The sequence below is a fragment of the Centrocercus urophasianus genome, unplaced genomic scaffold (assembly GCF_019232065.1).
Source record: "Centrocercus urophasianus isolate 14NV4802_14NV808 unplaced genomic scaffold, USGS_Curo_1.0 seq_10, whole genome shotgun sequence".
Lineage (NCBI taxonomy): Eukaryota > Metazoa > Chordata > Aves > Galliformes > Phasianidae > Centrocercus > Centrocercus urophasianus.
The window spans coordinates 66,368,131-66,390,387 of record NW_024884142.1 but is presented as its reverse complement, the minus strand read 5'-3'; the positions used below and the strand labels follow the sequence as shown (position 1 = coordinate 66,390,387).

General features: G+C 42.4%; 1 long non-coding RNA gene across 3 annotated transcripts in view; it reads left to right on the top strand.

Moving 5' to 3' along the window:
• Positions 1-18,266: 18,266 nt before the first annotated feature.
• The window catches only part of LOC122165316, a 17,002-nt gene continuing 13,011 nt past the window's right edge, over positions 18,267-22,257 (top strand). For all 3 annotated transcript variants that reach the window (XR_006170448.1, XR_006170449.1, XR_006170447.1), the window contains exons 1-2: positions 18,267-18,482; positions 18,557-18,687. This is a non-coding gene — a long non-coding RNA (uncharacterized LOC122165316). The remainder of the gene's footprint in view (positions 18,483-18,556; positions 18,688-22,257) is intronic.

Sequence of the window (22,257 nt, the reverse complement as noted above, 5' to 3'; positions counted from 1 at the left end):
TTTCACTTCCTTACTTTATCTTACTCCTCAGTCTCACCACCCTCATAGTAAAGAATTTATTCCAAATTCCCAATTTGGAAGTTTAAACTCACCCTCTTCCAGTTTAAAGCTATTTCCCCTTGTCCTTGCCATATGCCCTTATAAAAAAAAAACCCTTCCCAGCTTTCCTGTAATGCTTCTTCAGGTACCAGAAGGCTGCTGTGAGGTTGAAGCCTTCTTTTCTCCAGGCTGAAGAACCCCAGCTCTCTCAGCCTGTCCTCATAGAGAAGGTGCTCCAATCCTCTGATTATTTTTTCTGGCCTTTCTGTACCTGCTTCAACAGCTCCTAAACATTTGTGTCAGGGGGTCCCAGAACTGGATGCAGTGCTCCAGGTGGGCTCTCACAAGAGCAGAGGGACAGAATCACCTCCTTGACCTGCTGGTCACACTTCTCTTGATGCAGTCCATGACATGGTTGGCCTTCTGGGCTGCAAGTGCGTAGTGCTGCCTTATTTTGAGTCTCATCAACTGGCACTCCCAAATCCTTCTTTTTAGGGCTGCTCTCAAGCCATTCTCTGTCCAGGCTGTATTTGAAGGATCGCCTCAATTCAGATGCAGGACCTTGCATTTGGCCTTGTTGAGCTTCATGAGGTTGGCACAGGCCCACCTCTCAAGCCTGTCCTGCTCCCTGTGGAAAGCATTGCTTCCCTCTAGCGTGTCAACTGCACCATTTAGTGTGGTGTTGTCTGCAAACTTGCTGAGGGTGCACTCAATCCCGCTGAGATATGTAGGCAGGAGAGCCTGAAGTGCTGGGCCTGGAGAAAGTGAGCAGAAGCAAGTGGATAAAAATGGTATCCATGAATCTCACATCTTACCTCTGTTATTACATTGGAATTAGCAGGGTGTGCTAGTGGAGAAGATGGCTTTGAAGAGGAACTCAATAGCACACCAGAAATCTAGTAACTTGTGAAAAGAAAATTTTTTTCTAGGCTGTGAGAGGCTGTTTAAAAAGGAAGTGGAGAATCTCTTGTTGGGTAGAACTAGACTGTGGAAGCATTTGGAAGAATGAGCAAGAAACTGGTTACAAACAAGAGGTAGATAAAGCTGAGGACATTTAGAAAAATAATTGAGAAGAGTGCCCATGATGGTTCAGGCAACACAGAAGAGTCATCTGGATCAGCAAAGAATAGGTGAGTTGCCAAATCATGGGGTGAATGGCAATGGATGACAATTTTAGCAGTGTTAATAACGGACCTGAATGATGGTACTGCTGGAAGAAGGGAATGTTTCACAGGACAGGCAGAGGGAGAAGTTTCACAAGGGAGGCTGGTGGTGTGTCCCAACCTCTAAGACACAGTGCAGTTTGCATATACAAGAGGCAATCTCCATTTCAGTAATACTTTACATAAAGAACTACTAAACAATAATAGTCTCATAGTACTCTACAGTCCCAGCTTGGGGGCTGTGATCCTTGGAGAATGGGAAACAAACGAAGAAAAATTGCAGAGTTGCAAAATGAGCTGAAACAAAATGTCAAGCATTTTGCAAAGAATTCTGTTCCCTTCCAAGGAATGCTGAGGTTAGAGCTCTGCACTATTGGGTGTTTTCACTACATATTTTGGCTGGTGTCATTGTTAACCCTTGTTTTGCATTTCCAGTTTTAAAATCTTCAGCCTAATAAAGAAAAAACAAAGAGGCTGGAGTTTAGCCAAAGAGGAAATATTTAAGACCAGAACTGACATACCTCTTCTCAGTAGCAAATGGTAGTGCTCTGCAGCTCTCACTTCACACTGACAAATCAAGGGAGCAGAATCTGGTATCATTTTGCATTAATTAGACACATGTTTTGTTTTTGCAAGTTGGTCTTCACTTTTATATTCTGGTGCAGAAAGAATGGCCATTTTCACGCCTTTCCTGTTCTCTGGTTTCTGAGGGCCTGCACAGCACCAGCGTAAGGCATAGCATTTGTGAATCTGCAGAAATTTATGATGGATAAAAGGTTACTGTGGCTTCATCTTAGTCTGTTTCTCATGCCTTCTTGAGCAAGGCCTAAAAAGAAGCATAGAGGTAGGACTGCTTTTGAGAGAACTGTATTGTGTGAGAAGCCAGGGCAAATACACCTCTTTGGTAATTCTAGTTCAAAAAAGTGCCCGAACTGTTTGTTCTACCATCAATGTTTGCACAGCTGCTGCTTTAAGGTAATTGAAAGAGACAAAGCTCTGAAGAGTTGATTGGTCTTGTTTTACTTTTTGGATGCACTATCAGAGTTGGTTGCAGCCCAGTTAACTGTTAGCAGGTAAGTTTGTGAGCTGGGGCATTCTGTAGTGCTACTGCTGTTGCCAGCATGGGTTAAAGGTGGTTCTGCCTATGAAGTGTCCTTCTGGAGAGCCAGGGGTGCAACAGGAGTTTGCCCCAAAACAGCAGTTTTGGACAGTCAGATCTGTCTTGCAGATAGACATCCTGGCTGCCTACTTACTTTCTGCTGAGGCAGTGCTTCTGTCGAAGTGCAGCTTTAGCCTTCTCCGCTGCTAGCCCTCAGTGGGAGGACTGTTGGTCTGGGCAGGTCTCTCTAAGGGGCAGACAGCCAATGTACAAGAAAAGGTGATGACAAGAGTCGGTATTGCTATTCCTGGTGGCTGCTGAAAGAGCAGTAGCAGCAAGAAAGCCTGCACGAGCAATGCATGGGCACAGCATGAGCAATAGCACTTCCCAGAGCTCCACTCTGAAATCATACAACAAAGCTGAGATGCCTGAGAAGCTGGCATGTCAGTTGTGCCTGCAGAAGTTCAGGTTGGATATTAGTAAATACTTCTTTTCAGAAAGAGCAGTGAGGCAGTGGCACAGGCTGCCCCCCAGGAGGTGGTGGGGTCACCATCCCTGGAAGTGTTGCAAAAACATGTGGATGTGGCACTGAGAGACGTGGTTAGCGAGCGTGGCGGGGGTGGGCTGGAGTTGGACCGGGTGATGTTGGTGGGCTTTGCTGCTGCAATGGTTCGATGAAAGCCGTGGGCGGGAGCGGAAGGTAACGCTAGGTGGCGGTGTAACAACACAGCCGGCTCCGCGGGCTTGAGGCGGGACAGCCGGGTGAGACGGGCAGGGGGCGGCTGGGCGGTGGAGCTCCTGCTTTGGTGATTACACTAGCAGGGGACTCCCAAGCTTCCAGCGAAACGTGTGCTGATTGGAGATATTAAAGATAGTGCCGGGAAGCATAGTGTTCAGAAAGTCAAGTCAGTAGAAAATGGAACATAAAGACGACCGAGTTCTGAGAGTGGAACTCTGTGCCTCCTATACAGCAAAAGAATAGAACAAACAGAAACAAGATGTGATCTGGCCACTTGAGAGATTCAGACAGTGCAGGAACCAGAGAAACGTGAATCTGTGAGATATCCTCAGTTCTGCTCTGTGTTAAGGACAGAGGGCTGTAAGGTGAGGGCCTGTCTGAGCTTCTTACTGACTGATTCCCCATGGAAACAAAAATTACAGCAAAGCCACATGTTGTGAAAATGTTAATTCCAGTAAAACATGCAACAAAACCCAACAAGTTGATTTTCTTCCCCTCCAGCACGCCGTCTGTGTGATGGATGATTGGAAGCAGGTAGTCATTTTGTGGGGTCGCAGCATCCCCTCAGCCTCAGTCAAACACAGCAAAGACACGTCAGATGAAAGCTATAGAGCTTATCTGACATGAATCTTTTCAAAGGATTCACATCCTAAATCTTTTATCTCCAATTGTTTAAGTTCAAAAAGAAATAAAAGTTCCAAGATCTTCACTGAGAGAGAAAGAGTGGTGCCTTTTTAAGACCACCCAGCATGCCTGGAGTTGTTGCAATGAATGTGGTTGCATTCCAGTCACCTGGGCTCTTCAGGTTCCCTAGGATTTCAGCCACCTTCCTCAATAAGGCAGGGATTGCTTTGTAGTCACTGTGTTAACTGAGTGAGGATGTAGTTCAATAAAGAAAACATTTGAAAACATTTCCTTTTTCTTCAGGGTCTTTGCTGGTGTTTGAGACTGGAGCTGAACAACATTGAGGTAGCTGCCACACTTTATTTTCCATTCCAGCACTTCTGTTTCCCTGACAAGGAGAGGTTCTGACCTCCTGTTGTAGTACTGTATCCCTGATTTAAAAGACATCTCATTTAGAGGAGTTCTTGTTGTTTATCTGGGAGCTCAGCACTTGGAGGCATCTTCTAAAATATGGAGTCCAGTTGTCTGCTGTTCTAGACAGCCCAGTGTTATTATCCCTTAAGTGGATTTATCAAGCTTTGACTTAAAACTGATTGGTTTTTTTGGATTGATTAAAACTGGCTTCTTTTGCAGCTACTCTTTCTGCCTAAAAGTCTGTTCCAGAACATAATTGATGGGTAGAAATAATCATTAAATTCATTCTGAATTTGTATGTGGCTGGTTCACAGCCATGCGTCCTTGTGCCAACATTGTCCCATTGCTTAAACCTCTCTTTCAATTTCTTTTCAGTATGTTTATAGGAAGTGATCATGTGTTTTCTCAGACTTTGCTAGACCAAGCAAAATTAGCTGTCTTAGTTTCTTATAAGACACTCTCAGATTCCCGACATCCTTCTCTGCATCCATTTGAGCAGGAATTCATTTTTCCTGAGTATGGTAGCCAGGATGCTCTTCTCTGTTCAGGAGAAGCCTTATCCAGGCAATGCCTCACGTAATGGCATTCATACAGAGGGCTTTTCTGCAAGATTGCTGCAGTGCATGCAAGCTTTTGGCAAGTACTGCCATCATCCGTCATCCCAGATGGGCCAGGCTCAGCTGAGTGTCCTATGTCATTACATCCCTTCTGCTGAGGAGGCAAGCTGGGGGAAAATCAAAAGATCTGGGATGAAGGGGGAAATTCAGCTGCAGGCTCTACTCAGCTGAAGGTATCTTCCTCCTTAGACAGGCCACGTCAGACAGTTCTTAAAGCAGTGTAAGTATAGACTCTATAATTTATGGATTGGTCAAGCCGTAATAAGAGGGTGCGTTTTCTTTTATCAAATGTTTCCATAACCCTGTCCTATAAATACAGTCACAAAATACTAGGTGCAGCCAGTGCTCTATTTCTGATAGGACCTGGAGTTCTTCCAGTTTGGCCAGATACTGTCTGATCTCAGTGCTTTCCCAGGTAATTTTGAGGTATGTGGATTGGATGAGCAGTAACAAATATAGCAAAGCATCTGAGATTCCTGCTGCCAAGTGCTAAACAGAACTTTTATTCTGGAATCTTTTTAAACTGCGACATTTTTGGTCTGCTAATTTATTTAAAAAAGGAAAGCCAGTTGTGAATTATAACCCAGCCTGCTCTGCCCAGTGAGTTTCCTGGAGCCCGAAAAGTATTTTTCTGTACCTGCTGGATTTTGAATGGATCTCTAGCTTGTGGCCAGCATTTGGGAGGTTCCAGTAGGGATACTCCAAGGGGTATATACAGCTACTGCATTTTTTGAGCTTAATTCTGGCTTTGTCCATTGCTATTCATATCCATTGGTTATGCTGGAGTCATTTCTCACTCGCATTATCAGAATACGTGGATGCAGGAAAGGAGAGTTTGGATGGAAGAGGAAAAAAAACTTTGTTCTGTTAATATCATTGCTTTTTCAAGTTACCATTGCTACACCTGAAATAACAATAAGCAAAAGGCAATATCTACAGAAATCCTGGTCCTTGACTGCATTTCTTCTTTCATTAACATACCACGTTCCGGTTTTGCTGCATTCTTTATTTTTGTATGGCTACTGTATAAGATAAAACTTAAGCAGATAAAACTGTCCAGTTGTTAAAGCTCATGACATCTAAGTAGGGCAGTGTGAATATTTCTGATGAGTGTTGAGCCAGTCAGTCTGTACTGTTGCCTTGTTCTGCCAAATGAGCACAGCTCTGCATGTGCCAGCCTGCACTGCCTACAGGGCCAGCTGCACCGCACGCAGGTATGTGGTTGCATCTTCCTCTGGCACATTTTGCAGAAAGTGTGTTAAAGGAGGGGCTGCACAAAACAGCTGATGGACTCTGAGAAACCTTGTGAGCCTGCAAAAATCACATGATCCTTATTGCCTTTCTCCTTTTTTTTTGTTTTGCTCAGGAGGGGATTTACTGAGTACATAAATAGCCAGTAATCCAGAAGAATTTTGCTGCCAATCCCACAGGTTTTTTTTTGTTTTGGTTTGGTTTTTTTTGAGATTAGCTGTTCTTTTTGAGATTTCCTCTGCACTTTCTCCCTCCAAAGTCCTTTTCCTTTTGTCTGCCTCTAACCCTTCCACTTTTGATCACTCAGATAACTAAATTGCAAGCAAAATCATGTTTTAAAAGGTCCCTAAATAACACACATTGATAAGGCTTTGCAAGCAGGATAGATTGCAGTCATGAACTTGATTCCTAGCCCTGTTCAGTTCCAGCCCAACAGATGCTTTTACCTAGAGTTCACATAAGCATTATCCTTAGTAAAACTTCCTTTCTGTTCTACTGGTTTTATACCATCAACTTTTATGTTTCTCAACTGATTGAATTCTGCTGAACCATCAGCATTGATGGAGTTTTTTTGTTTTATACAAGTCCAAGAGTGCACTTGGGCCTTTTTCTTGTTCTTGGTTCCTTTTTCTTGCTCTTGTCCGTTAAGTGATGGAAGAATCCTAAGTTGTTCCTGCTCTTAAGGGAGATTGAAGATTAAGTTGAGCATACTTTTCAAACTACAGGTTTTACCTGAAAAAAAATATCTTTCAAAGTAAAGGTGCCATAATGACTTGCTTTTTATTTTTTACTTCCAGAATTGGTGGAAAATACCAAACCATGTCATTTAGGCTGATGGTTGTTGTGCTTACTCAACAGGAGATCAATGGCAGGTGTTTATAAAACCTCACCTGCAAGCTCATTATGTTGTAGCAATTATTAGTTCTCTTGGGGATGAATATCCAGGCAGTCTGAGTGACTCATGTTGACTTGAAGGAGCTCCATGCAGAGGACTGGGTCCTTTTAATAGAAGAGTGGGAAAGAAAAACTCAGTTGTTTTTAGGAAGGCAACTTGAATCTGCAGTTAAAGTTGACTATTTATGTAATCCTCCACTTGAGTTCTGCTAGTCCCAGTGTTATTTCAGATATTTTTTCCTCCCACCTCTTTCAGGGTGTTTGATCTCCTCAACCATTGCAGCTCTCATTTTTCCTCTAGGTTCATTGTCCCCACTGATGGTGGTATTGCCCAGAAGTATGGAAATAGAACTGGTTCGTCTGGCTTGAAGAGAAACCTTTTTTTTTTTTTCTCCAAGCATCATTCCAGTTCAGAGAATCCATTCCAGTTTTTTTTCTCCATCTTACCTGCTCCCTATTATTACCTCTGCTATAGATTCAGCAGATCAAATCCTCATGTATTGGTGTAAGAGAACTGTATTTTGTTTAAGCTTTAGCTTGTCGTGCTTACAGAATGCCGTTTGTGAGCCTGATGTTTTGGGCATTGTATAAACTACAGATGAGTCAGAGTCAGAGATTCATGGGATGCTTTCCAGTAATTTCAATGGGCTTTGATTCGAGCCTATAGCACCCTTGACTGAAACAGATGGTGTATCTGCAGGCAAGCAGGTAGCCTGACAGTCATAATTTATGATGGTATAATGTCACTGACACTGATTTACAGCAGTTGTTAGTGAAACAATGCTTCCCACATGTGCAAAGCCTGTCCCAGTATCTCCTAACTGTTGTTCTGCTCCTGACAGCAGGGGCTGCAGGTGAAGCTGAAGCAATAGATAGGAATGGGATAATCCGTTTCTATAATGACCTCCTCTTGAACTTCAAAAACTGGGTTTAATTTAATCCCTATACCGTGGTTTAATCCCTAAAACACTTTTCACCTTTTAGGATTAAAACATTTAGCTTGGAGGAAGTGATCTTCTCATTTCATGTTTGTCCTTCAAGATTTTTCCCAACATGATGAGTGAGAATCTCCTGTTCATTTGTCAGTGGGAACACTGACCCAGCTCAATGTGACCGCAGTCAGGCAGAGAAACCCAGAACTTCCTTATTCCTACACTTGGCAAGGATCAGAAGGCTTTTCTGTTCTGTCTTCTAAACTGTGGTGCTGTAAGTCGTTCATTGAGCATGTAGTTTTCAGTGAGAATGAAACTGGGGACTTTTCTGAGGAATGTTTAAAAAAGAAACAACAACCAGGGAACAGCAGAGGGTTGAAACTAGATGATCTTTGTCCCTTCCAACCCAGTGTGATTCTGTAATTCTATGATTCTATGACTTTCAGTCCAAAAAATACAAGCAGCTGCTGGTGAAGATGTAGAATACATCAGTAAAAATGGAAACCTCTGTTTCTAAAACAAAGTGGAAGTATCTAAACTGTCAGTGGTACCAAATACTAGAAAGCAGCTTCGAGTTTAAGAAAGTGTTCATTGTGTCAATGACTTTGACATGGTTTCATCTGTTCTTATAACAACCACCTGCATGAGGAACTCCCTCTTACTGCTTATTCTTCATCAGGCTCATGCCTTAGTTTTTGTCCTGCAGCAAAGACTGGGGGAGAGTCCATCTCTTCTAGAGTGCAAGCAATCTCCAAAGCAACAAAGCATCCATGACTCATGAGCTTCTCCCTCTGATTGGATTGGTCAGCTGCTGCCAGAAGCTTCCTCTCCTCTGATGACAACTGGCTTTGCTGCAGCTCTCCAAGCAGCTTGAAACGTGGGCTGCTCCTGGTACAGCCCACACACTTACTGATGATGAAGGAAAAGGGATTAATGAGCACGTAACTTTTCTTGTTTGCTACCCAGGCTCCCTGCCCAGAGCCCTTGCTCAAGTCAGAGAACTACATCCTCTCTTTCCAGCCCACTTGGCTCTCCAAGTACCACCCCTCATAGGGGTTTCTGTTTCAGAATTTCCAGTGGGCAATGCTGATCTTTACATTTCAAGGTTTGCCCTTAAGATTTGTTTTTTCAGTGTGGTAAGTGGGTATCCCCTGCACCAGGGCTGTTTGTGTATTTTCCTTTAACTTTGCTTGGGGTAGGGATGTGAAATCTGCCTGTACATGTCTGCTTGGTTCTGTGAGACGAAATGTGAAATATGTGCATGAAATGAGCAGCCAGCTGCATGCTCCACATGACTCAGAGTCTCTTTATGAAGCTACTCAGGAGAGCATTCTTGTATATTAATTTCAGTGCAAAATACCTGGTGGGACTCCAGGAACACTTCAAGATTCTTATGAAAATTCATTTTTTCAGTATGTGCAACCTTTCATCTCATCACCTTTCACTGCTTTTTAAAGGCATTTGTAATTCTCTAATAAACTGTGAGCAGTGATGAAAGAAGTCCAGATTTAAGTCACTTCACAGAAAATTCTTCAGAGGTTCTGATGTACTTCTAATATTTAAAAGAAATCCGATAACATTTACCTTGTATTATCCTAAATGTTAATGGACTGCTTATCAGGGTTAGGGAAGAACACAGTTAATTCTTTTTTTATTGGCTTCAGGATTATTTTTACTAACTAAAACTACTAAGGATAGGAGTTTGCAACAAAACTCATGTAATTTTGTATTTATTTTTCTTAGGGAAAATGAAACACATTGTTTTTAACATGTCTGCCTGCAAATTTGTTGGATATATTATATATGTGTTGATAATATACTGAATTGCAGCAGGTTTCTTCCCCTTGTCTATGCATGTCCTTACAAAATTGTCTCTATCTCATGGGAGAGTTGCATGGGAACCACTAAGTCATGGCCTGAACCAGTGATGGAGCACCTGCAGAAGGGATGTAGTTAGCCCTGGGAGCACAGGTGGAAGCAATTCATCTGTGAGAGTGAAGGTGGGACCCTGGGTCCCTAACCTCATTGAAGGGCTGGCAGCCACCGAGGAAGCATCTTTACTCAGAGATTGCCTCCGTTAAAGTCTTTGGTGAGCCCAGATTTTGGAAAGGGGTGAGTGATTTCTTCCTTATTACCAGATTGTGACCTCTGTCTTTCTTGGGTGATCCAAACCTTGTTTAAAGCAGCTGTATGTGCTATTGTCTATCCTTACAGGGAGGTTCTTTCTTCAGTAGTACTGTTTTGCTAGTTGCTGCAGTTTTAGTATTTCTCATGAGGTGCTTCAAATCTGTTTACTGCTTCTTAACTAGAAAAATTGCATTTCCTATGATATCCATCTATAACCTCAATGTAAAAAGTGCTCTGCATGCAAGTGTCCTTGCAGATGCTCACAAAATATCAGTGGTGATGTATACTGTTACAGGGCAGAAAGAGAAAGATAAGAGTTGTGTTTCAAGAAACTGCAGTTCTTCATTTCTAAAAAGGCCATGGGGAGTTTCTTCAGAAATGTTTTTATCTCATAGCACTGTTTGCTTATAGTGGGTGGTAGAGGTTGATAGGTGTATGTTTGCTGTTGCTACTTCAGAGTGTAAGGCTGTTTCTTCTGCTTCCTGTTGCTACACAAAACAAGTTGGCTCCTTGATACCCCAACTCTGCATTCCCTTTAGTAGAGATGAAGAGTTAAAAAGACACTGTCCACTCTCTTGTTGCTCAGTGACAGTTGTTAATGTGCAGATGTGCACACTGTAGACATATTGTAGCCGGAAGAAAACTGGAAAATTGAGCTGTTGGAGGCTGTCACTTGCCAGCAGCTCAGAACCTTGATAGCCCTTGAGATAGGCTCTACTGCAGAAGGCACTGCACAGCTCATTCTTTTTCTTGTGGCCTTTTTGCTCTGTGTTTGTGGAAGAGGGATTCAGTATCCAGCTTCAGAAAATGTAGTTGCGCCAATCTCTGTATGGGAAAAAACAAAAAACAACAACAACAACAACAAAACAAAACAAAAAAAACCCCAACCTTTTCCTCTGCATAAAAATATTTATTTTATCTGACACCTCTGTATTAATTGCAGTATATGAAGCTCCATCTACCAATACTTTCAGATGGACAAAGTGATGCAGAGACAAAGCACTATCTCACATAGTTCTGTACTTCTCCATTTAAGCACCCTATCCACAACCTGACCATTGACAGCCTGTTTAGTCCTTGAGCCCTGTTCAGACTCAGTTTGCAACCTCCTTCACCCACAGGTCCAACTAATTCTGGTCGTAGGTATAACACATAACACATATGAAAGCTGCTCCTTCTGAATTTTGGAAGACTTTGCTCCTCTTTTTACAGCATATATATGTTATTTTTCTCTCTGCACTGTAACATATGGCAGAGAGGTTTGGAGAAGTTTTTCTTGTTCTTTGCTCTTGCCAATGCTCCTGTGTGCTTTCACCATAATGTGGAAGCACAGATTTCTAGTGGCCTGATATCTATCTGGTTGAGAAGAGACAGAATACAGCATAGGAGCCAGTGGTAGATCTCCTGTACATTGAGGCAGTCTGCATGATAATCTAAAGTGCTGTTCACACGTAAGTCATGCACTGAAGTCATTCATTTTAAAGGTTGCATTCTCCTAATGCACAACAGGTTTATAAACGGTGCCATTAGTGGTATATCACAAGACTTTCCTCTTTTGCAGTAATGTGTATGGCATTTTAGCTCCAGTACACAACCCTCATCACAAAATGAGCTTCCCTACACTGTGCTCTGGTTGTGTCTGCCCTGGTATAAAGACCATTACTGGCACATCCATACCTTTGATTCTTGCTGGTCCCTCTCAAGTGTGCTCCCTCTGTCTTGTGTGAAACCCCAGGATCAACTGTCTTGTGTCCCTAAGGTTTAACACTTAAAAAAACATGGCTCTTCAGAAGCTCTGGGTGGTTCAGCATGTAAGGCTTTCCACCTGGGGCTGACAGCAGAAGGCAAACAGAATGACTCACAGTTTACCAACCTCTGTTTTCTGCAGAATCAAAATCAAGTAAAGTACAGTGAGTGGCTTCCTGTTTAGCTGGTACTTACAGAGGAAGAACTGTGTCCATTACTTTTGCAGGGCTTAAGGGAACAATTTGCAGTTGAAAGTCTTCACGTCTAATCTACAGCCTATCTAAAGTCTTGATTAAGTCTTGTGCTCACACTCTTCTACTTGTTTTCTGTTTTTTCCTTACGCTATAATAGCATAGCAATCTCCAGGAGAGAACCTTTACAGTCACGCAGCTCTGGAGTGGGTACTTTATTTATTGCTTCAGTCATTGGAAACTGCAATTGGTTTGGGGGCCAAAATGCTAAAAGAATGATTTTATTTTCAGAAAAAAAAGAACATATTATTTGTCCAAGCAAGGAAAAAAAATTCAAAGATCTCATTATGCCTAACTTTTTTTCTCATTCAGTCTGCATTTTTTAGTTTGGTTTAATTTTGTTTCTGCTTGAATGTTTTTTGTTTCATTTGCAGATGTTTATCAGTTGGTGTATTTTAAGGTCTCTACTAAAGTTTTTCTATCAGATAGGAAGAAAGGTGTTCACATCACGCGTATCCAGTGCTGCTTCTAGTCTTGGCACAGGGGACTGGGGAAATTCTTCGAGGCCCCAAATATCTGTTAATCTGTCCCTTTGACTAACAGAGTAAAACCTGGAGAAGAGGGCTCCAGGTATCTTAACATGGTATGCAGCCACCTCTCGCTTTCCATATTTTACTCTTTCTTCTCAAAACTTCTTTTGATTCACAATATCTTGGGCTGTGGAGAAAAAGACTGACTTTATTGTCTCAGTTTTGCTGCGTTCTCCTGCAGAGACTGAGGCACTATGCTTAGAGGCAACTTTGATATCCGTAGAATTCCTTCTGCCTGGAATCAGCTGAGGTCAGGAGGTCTGGGTGTGACTGAATGAATTGTTTATGTCTGAGGCACGATGTCCTGGATCTGGCATGCACCATTTCCAGAGCCAGCTTCAGCAAGGGAGTGGGTCTGAGCAGGATCACGATATTGAATGCTGCAAATGCCTCTGGGGCCATTCTCTCTCCTACTGAAAGCTCCTTTCTGAGATGAGCTGCCTCATTGTTCAGTTAGTGGTGGTGGTTAAACGCAAAGGTGACTCTCTCAGACCAGTCTGGAGGGCCAGTGTTGAGTGGTCTTGGTCCCCCCTTGTGAATAAATGTTACTTTTTTACTGTAAACAAATACTCCCCCCCCTCCCTCCCCCTTGTTTTAAAGAAATAATCAATTTTTAAAAAGCTTCTCATACCAGTTAGCATATAGTGTTCATTTTGACTCCAAAGATATTTTTGCTGGACAGGCTGGGAGCTGGACACAAACGTGTTTGTAAAACAAACTATAAAGTCTGCTGAGCTTGTAGCAGGATTATGGTGCCAGCAGAGGTAATTCTAGCAGAAAACCTATTGTAATCAGAGTTCTTCATAACAGAAAGTAGCTTATGAAGCATTTTTAGATCAGCTTCTTTCCTCTTAGGATAAAATGTACGCCTTCTTGCTCATCAGTAACAGAACTGATGAGAGTGGAGATGAGTGTGTCATGATCAATGGATATTTCACATTATATCAGTGAAGATGTCCAATGATGTTGCCTACAGAGCAACAGCAGGTAGGAGAGATCAAAGCCAAACAGTAGTGCAGATATATTATTAGACAGAGATGCTAAGTTTGTCAAGAACAGAAGGTATGACAGTGCTCAGAGCTATCTCTGAAATATACTAAGCTCTTTCATTCCAGAAATAACTAGGAAATTCTTTTTGTATGGAAACTAGTACTTTAAGGTTTTTAGCCCGTGGAATGATTAGCGTCCAAGCGAGGCTACAAATAGAAAAAAGATTGGCAAGTGCTCTGAACCTCTGAAATGAGTATGTAACGCATTTGATAATATGAGGGGAAACTTTCACAAGCACACTTGCAAAAGCCGGAGCCCTTAACTTCCTTCTGGGACAGAAGAATACTCTTTAGAATGCCAGAACATCATCCTTTCTGTCTTCTCTTTGACCAATGAGGAATGAAAATGATGTCTCTGTGGAAGTTAGACCAGTGGTCAGGGCTGTGATTTTTGGAAGACCTTTGCCACTCAAATATGTTTACTGGATTCCAGCCCCGCTCATTAGCTAGAGGTGATTGGAGTAAGTATGACACACCAGCTTTATGGTCTTGCCTGAAGAGCTGGGATTTCAGAATCATTCAGTAGTTTAGTTCCAGTTACTGCTAAGATATGACATGAAAAAGATCTATTTAGCTCTCCAGGACCTACAGCAGCACCTGGTCCTCTACAGCAGTAGTGGCAAAGAGCTGATGTCTTAAGATAAGGAAACTGAAGTCAGCGTTATTATTGATTATGGTTTCACTGAGAGCCAGGGGAAAGTAGTAGTTAAAAAATGTTTTCTTTTACATTTAATTTTTAACTAAGTAACTGGAGCCTGAGATGTGCCTGCATGTGTGTATTGACTTTGGTTGGAAAAGTTGCCAACATTTTCATCCCCTTGAAATCAATATTGTATCTCACCTTGTCTGCAGTGGGAACAGTGGCCAAAAATGCAAATCCCATCCAAAAATTATAGAAGAAACAAAGAATTGCAGCATGCAGTAAAACCTGACATGGCTGTGATTCAGAAAAGCACTCAGTGCCCTCCAGGGAAGTAAATCACATAAAAGCAAGGGACATTCTCAGTGTTTCAAACCCTCTCAGGAAGACCAATCACCATTTTAATGGTGTAGGATTATGTATTCAATACCATCATGGAATTTTTCCACCTTTGAGATTTTTTTTTTAATCGCATACACACACACACAAAAAAAAAGCTGCCTCTTTCTTTTCACATATGCCTTTGTCTCCACAGCTGATCACTGAGCCCCCCTTCCCCCTTCAGAAAGCAACAGCTGTTGTGAATGTCTAATCAGATTGCCCAGCTAATTAGTAATTTTAAATGGACTAGTGTGCTTTTTCTCCCTCTCTGCCTTGTGATTTCAGTGTCAGTGACTTACTGAAGTCCTGATGAGGAAAGATGTTACATAAATTTGGGATAAGAAGGGTGTTTATTTTCCCAGCAGAGCTCACAATTAACGTATGCCGTGCGTAGAGGCATAGCTTCATTTAACTCATCTCGGTCTGCCCACTCTTTGCTGAAATGAATAAATCTTGCTTCTCATTCAGTGTATCCTGTTGTGTTAAATGTGCCATAGCGATTTAAAACTGGCGGATCCTGTAGGCTTACAGAGTTGTTACCAGTCTTTGCGTGCTCAAGAGACATTCCTCCACACACTACCATTAGTTTGAAGCAACACATAAAATGGTCTCACTTGCCCTTTCAAAAGTGTTTTCCAAGCCATTTCCTTGCAAATAAGCCGTTGAAAATGTAATTTTCCCTTGTTTCTTCTTGTTGTTTTTTTTCTGTAGGGCACTGTTTTATTCATGGTGTGGTCACAGCTAATAGGGGAATAACTGCCATCTGTAAGGGTTGTTTATAAATAGCCAGGAATCATTGCATTTTAAAACCATTTCTCAAGATAACTTCATGACATTGATTTTGAAATGATTCATGACAATAATTTTGAAATGATTTTTTTTCCAAAGGTTTTTAACTTTGTTTGTTTGTTAAGAATGAGATTTTTAAAAGAAGAGCGTTAAATTAAAAAGGCAGTTTTTAAGTGGAGGTTGACATCTCCAAGCTTTCCTCTGATCACCTCTGCCAGTCAGTGCTGGCATGTAGGAAAACAGATTCCAGAGAAAAAGGACTTGCATATTTTGAAAGCACAATCAAATGTTTAAGACGGTTGAAACGTGTGAACCTAATGTGTTCAAGACTTAGCAGCTTTTAACAAATATATGTCTGTGGTTTTTACTTTTAGAAAATGGACAGCATCATCAGCTATCTTTCTTGTGGAAAAGGCCTACTGTATTGCACGTAATGCCAGCAGGCCTTAGAATACAGAGGATGATTTAGCTCACAACTACTGGGGGGGATGAAGAGTATTTAAGCTTCTCTGTATAAATAGTAGGGTCCTGTGAGCCATGAATCAGTCTCCCTGTAGAAAATAATGACCTTTGCTTAAAAAACTCAGTGTTTCTGTAAATACTAAAAATTCCTTTATCTTTTAGCTTTCTGTTTTTTGAGACTTTAGGGCTTTCATTTTCCATGCTTTGAACTGTGACTCTGAGGATATGAGTAATTCTAAAAAGGGAAGTGAAGTTTCTTCATTGACCACATGAATGCAAGAGCTGAGCTTTTATGAAAGATAATTCAATATTATGAAATTAATGATGAACCCACCTGAACTGGCTTAACTGAGAGGACAGCTTTAGAGCATGCAAGGCACCGGAATGGATGGAGCAAAGGGAAGATGAATGATTCTGAGCTCTGGAGTCACACCACAACATTCACATACTGCACTCAGAGTTCATCTTAATTGTTTCTTTTTCTCACAGACACAAAGCAAATGCTTTCCTAAATGCACTCTTTCAAGCATAATTTGTTTGGGTACACTGATAGGTTCACCCTATATAAATAAGCTAAATTTCTGTCTGTCTGATAATTTCTATCCACTTACTGTCCTCAAGACTTCTTTTTGTTGTCTTTTAGATAAAGATTTGGTACTCCTGTGTCCCTCACTTTATCATTAAATTACCCTTGCTGGAAATGTGCTCTTGGTTTAGTAATGCTTAGTACAAAGGTACAGGCCCTTCTGACCTACATGCAGAGGTCAGAGTTGTGGTTCAGAGAGGGAAAGAGCTTTCTTTCTTTTTGTAAGAAATGTCCTCACTGTTGGCATTGCAAATATTGGAACGGTTCCTCTGTGACTCAGTAGTTGAGACCTGCCAGTCTGTTAGCGAAGTTCTTCAGAATGGACTTTGGTTAATCTCTATTCAAATTTAACTTTCTCTTGGAAATTCTAGCTGTTTGTTTTCTGTTGCTGCTGCGTTTGTGGTTAGTGTGTTAAGATCTACATCACAATAACAGGGAAATGAAGAATGACATTAGTATGGATTTTCGTTTGGCATCAGCTGGCTGTATCATAACTCCAGCAACAGCTGAAACAGCCAGATATGTATGTATGTGTGTGGTTCCTCAACCATATCGGTTTTTGCGCAATAAATCCATTAGCGCTGATTGCTTCCCTTTCTCTAAATGGCCTTGCTTTTTCAGTTCATTTTGCTACATCTAAATGTAATTCAACAAATGACCTTCAGTGAAAACCGAAAAGGAAGGGCATGAGTGTATTATATAATTTAATGCATTAGTCAGAAACTAGCAGATGAACTTGTTAAGGGTGAGTCATGACTTTATTGCCTGCATCATCTCGATGTAAAAAGGATCTCTGTAGTTTTTTTTGCCTCCAACCTTATTTATTCTGTCCTGCTCTGTATGCCACATACCTTCTCTATGCATGGCTAGGAAGGCACACTGTATGGAAGAGGCACCTGCTTTCGCTCTGGGTACAGCATGCATTTTTAATTATACCTGCTCGTTTTCCTACCTCTGAAACCTCACATTTTTGTTGTTTTTCTTTTTGAGCAAATTGTAAACATGGCTCCAGCACAGGTTGTGCTTGAAGTCTACAGGGACATGCTTGGTGCTTTATGGTAGGTTGCACCACGCTGCCTCGTGCTCTGGAAAGCTCAGGCCTGGCTGCCAGGGCAGGAAGCAAGCATGACACCTCATCTCAGGGCAGGTTGCCCACGTGCTGCGAATGCTTTCTCAAAGGGATAATTTCAGTTTCCAAATTATTCGTTGTTTTATGGTGGTGTCTTATCTTGGGCTTGATGTGGAGCCCACAGTGTAAAATCTGAGCTGCTCTCACAGCAGTTCACGCACTGCCTTGTTGTGCAGCAGCTGAAGCCAGCTGGGGGAAGGCGTGATTTTCCCCATGACCCAAGACTACTTTGTGCATTTTTTGAAGTGCTTGTGCACTTCTCAGCACCCGAAGTTGCACACTGTTCCTAAGCAGTTGCAACACCTCGCTGCCTCCGGAAGCAGAGGCCTTCCTTCCTCCTCACAGCCCTCTCAGTGCCCCTGCTACCTGCTGCCCCGTTCCCAGCCCCCTCCTGTCCAGCTGGAACTTTCTGGTGCCAGTGCAGCCCCGCGGCTTGCCAGCACAGGGTCAAAAGTAGCAATAGGCTCCTTCTCAGGAAAGAGGTTGTCAGTTTCTTCTCAAGATTGCAGCCTTTATGCTGTCTCTTCAAATATCCCCTAAAGCAAGAGGCAAAGCAGCTGCTTAATAGAGTAGATCCAACAGACCCTTCAAGGTCAGATCTGTGAGTCAAGCTCTTCATTACCAGGGCCACGCCAAGGAGTCTGTTTTTTAAGGCACTTAACCCTCCAAGCGAGCAGTGCTATCAGGAATAATTGCAGTGATGCAGTTCCCTTTTCAAAACAAGCCAGCATTTGTTAGCTCAGTGAAGACAGTTGGCAGTGCCCTTTGATTAGAGGGCCTGGGCAAAATCCAAACCATGTCTAAGGACATGTTTTGCTATTCCCAGTCATGTCCTGCTGCTTTCCCTCTGTGTCTCTCTCCTCTCTGTGCTTCTTCTTACACATCTTTGTCTCCTTATGCCCTGTCCTTTAAAACTTTAAGTTCCAAAATCACTCCTCAGCTCCTGGACCTTTCTGTTATCTCCACCACAGTGTTCTTCCCTCAGGAAAAGCCCAACCATTTCGCACCAGACTTCCCTGGGTATGTTTGCTCACATTTTAATTTCTGTAGCTGAGGGTAGTTGTTGACTGTTGACCCACCTCTCCCCTCACCAGCAGCACATGGGGCACAAGAGAAGAAGAAATGTAGATCAGAAAAGCAACAGCCAAAGCCCCTCATTCCTCAAAGATCTTTTACTGAGTTACAAAAGGACTGCCAAAGGACCCCTGAAATTTTGTATACAGCGGTAAGTTAAATATTTCTAATTCATGTGTGCTAATAGAAAAACATTTTCATAGTCTGCAACTGATCACTTTCATGCTGGAAGTGCAGGATCTGGCTTACCGAAATGAAGGATGTCACCTCTTGTGCCTAAATGCTCTTCATAGTCGTTGTGAGGGCTTTGTGAAAAAGGTGGTCCTGTTCACAGTTAGCCAAGTCAGTATTAAGAGTAGGAGAATTATTAATGATGTATCTCACTGAGAGAGCGTTTGGAGTACTTAGTAAAGTGATGCATGATACCCTGTGTGTACAGAGACAGGTCCCAGACAGCAGTGGGCAGCATGCAGGGCCCCCTAGCATCATCCTAGTGATATGGGCAGGGGAGCATTGCTTGGGGAGATTTCTTCCTTCGGTGTCACTTAAGGATGTAATTCCTTCCAGTTTTGGCACATTTGATTTCTTTCTTTTCTGCCCATATCTGCTGTGACACCAACAGCATGTGCCAGAGAGTCCTTGATTCTGGGACATCTGAGTCCACACGTGGCTGTGTTGAGCAGAAACTTATGTTATGCAAACAGTAAATCCTACTGACCACAGGCAAAGAAGAGAACTGGTTTGCTCTGGGATGTGGCCTTATGGCATGTTAGTCATTATTTCCATTTCAGCCCCACCTCTGAAGTAGATGGCTGCTTTCGTTATACTCACAGCAGAAATACTGGTGGTTGCACATTAATGCCCTCTCTGCCTTTGCAGCAGCAAGACAGGTCAGCTCCTCTTAGTCCCTGCATGCATGCTGTGTTTGTGTCACCCAGCAGCAGTATTTCTGCTAATGTGGGTCCCACCTTAGCCTGTTTGAGGGAGATAGAGCTTGAGAGACCTCTGAAGAAGCGCTGTGGACATCCTCTTCTAGGGCAGGGAAGGACAGTTGTGGGCTCCCATCATGGTACAGGTCTGCAAGCTGCTGACATTCTGGGCACAGGGACTCTTCGTATCTCTGAACAGCTTGCCCAGTGCTGTGGGCTGCCAGGAGCCAGAGATACAAACACATGAGCAACGGTCCTGTGGGGTCTTCTCCTTTTCCTGGAAAGATTTGCATGCTCTCCTTATAGAATAATTGTGGAGCATGGCAGCGTTATCAAAAGTAGTTCACACTAATTTTTTTGATTACTTGGCTTCCCAGATATATTTTGAAAACATCTTCTGGGGCCATCCATAGGACTTATATAAATAGCTTCAGTAGAAAAAAAAAAAATTGTTTGAAAGGAGATTACTAATAACGTTGAAATCATCATCTTAAAAGGTATTTTGTCTCTCCCTCTCTTTCTAGTTTTATAAACACTTGTATGCTAGGTAGCTACTTTTTGCATTAAGATGACTCATTACTGCTGCATGGCTCTCTGCAACTTTTCATTGCTTAACTCCTTTTGATCATTAGGAGCTCTTCTCTTTATTATGTCTACATCTGTTTAATGAGGCAGCTCCACTGGGTGCTGTTAAATCTGCCTCTCTTCAGCAGTACTGCTTGGTGACTGGCTTCTCCTGTCTATGCATTTGCATTTAGGGGGTGTGAAGAAAAATCACACACATCTCAGCCAGAGGTGTAGCCCGCAGTTGGTATTACAGCTTGTGATAGTGCTGGGAAGATGAGTACCCTAACCAGAGGCTGAGCCCAGCCCACTTCTTCCCTATGTGAGCCCGTGTGGTGGGACATTGTGTGGGTAGGTGACCGTCCTAGGGACAGAATGTGCTGGAGGCTTTGCACGGCCCTAGGAACCCACTGGCACCACTGAGAGCCTTGGCCTGAGGGATGTGCACAGTCAGAAGCTGTCTAAGAAGAACTGGCACAGGATTGCCAGCCTCTTTGGAAGATGCTGACATTTCAAGAGTATCAGAGCAACTAAAGGACACAACGGGAGTCCTGCTCTGCTAGGGAATCACAGCATGGAGAGCTATTTTTTTGTCTCTTGTGCTCTGTTTGGTCTGTTAGCCTGATTACAGTCTGTCACGCACACAGCTGCTATGGAAGTGTGCATGTAAATATTCACAGAAATAAATACACCAGCTTTGATAAATGCACCTCTACTCAATTAACCTAACTAGTGTAAATCACTTTAGATATTAAGAGCAGGGATAATAAGCAAAACTTTTTCCATTTGTGTATATACAGCATATGTTAGAAGATTTATGTTCTTTGTTCTGATAGCAGTCTCTGTAGCATATGCTAATCAAGTGGATTAACACATTGACTCTGCTGTAGAGATGGAGGAAAGGAGGGGTTTTGTTAGGATGTTTACTCTTGAAAATGAGAATTTAATCCTTAAACAAAACAGAGAAGGCCTTGAACATAATCAGTAATGCTTCTGAAGCTGGAGTGCCCAGGACCTCCATCTATCTACCACAGAAATACCAAGGGCTATGTGAATCATGGCCAGATCCAAGCATGCCCAGCACATGCAGTCTTGAGGATCTCCCCTCTTCTTCTTTCTCTCCCCTCTCCTCCTTCCCAGGACTATTACTATGGTGGAGCAATGCAGAAAGAGCTGAGCTTCTGTGGATATTACTTGAAGTGAAAAGTACCAAATACTTTCCTAAAGGTACTAGACATATAGTGAATAGAAGCTTCTAACATGTTGTCATCTATTTATCTTCCATTTGCATGCTGGCCACACTGGTACGTGGAGCCTCTCTGCTCCACATCAGCATTAAGGTTGGGGGACAAAATCTCAGTCTGGCTGAGGATGCTCCTGTGCAGTGTCTGATTACTCTGTGTCCCTCTGAGGCTCAAGCCAAACTAGCACATGCTGCTCCTTTGCTGGAGGCTGCCAGGTGAAGATACTGGCAGAAGTGCCCAGCAAGACCTTAGAAATAAAGCCTGATCGATGGAAGAAAGAGGCAAAAGGGAGCAAGCAAATCTAATTGTCTACAATACTGCAATTAGTCCCTGGCAATCTTAGTTTCCTTTTAGACAACTGCATCCTTCCACAAGAATAGATGTAAGGCATATGATATTTGATGCTTGGCACAAGCTGGAAAGTTCAGAAACTGACTCCCAGGCATTGTGTCCACTAGAACCTGGCTAACTCTTTGTGTTACGTTTAGTTGATCCACAGCTCAGATTACAGCTTCAAAAGAGAGCACAGAATGTGATAAAATGGAAGCTTAACTATATCAAAGAAATTTGCATCTTTCGTGCCTCATCTATCTCTGGATGAATTGTCGCAGCTTGGCTTAAATGAAAACTAAAAGAAACCTAGATCTTCTACCCATTCAGGGTTTGTCTGCTCACACTGACCTTACTTCAGCTTTCCTTTCATTTTCTATCAACATTTGCAAAAGGGATTTCTTTTACTCACATTTCAGGACTTTTTTTTTTCATAGATAGGCTTTAGATAAACTCACCAGCAGGCAAATGCATAGCAGAAGAAATGCATGATTTAACCGATGAGTCACATGTAACAAATAATGAATTATGGATGGCAGAACTCAAAAGAGAAGTCACAAGGCCTATGCAGCATTTAAATCCTGTTTACAACTCCAAATGAGGATGCTTTGATTCAGATCTTTATGTATTTGCCTACAAGCAGGCAATATTTCA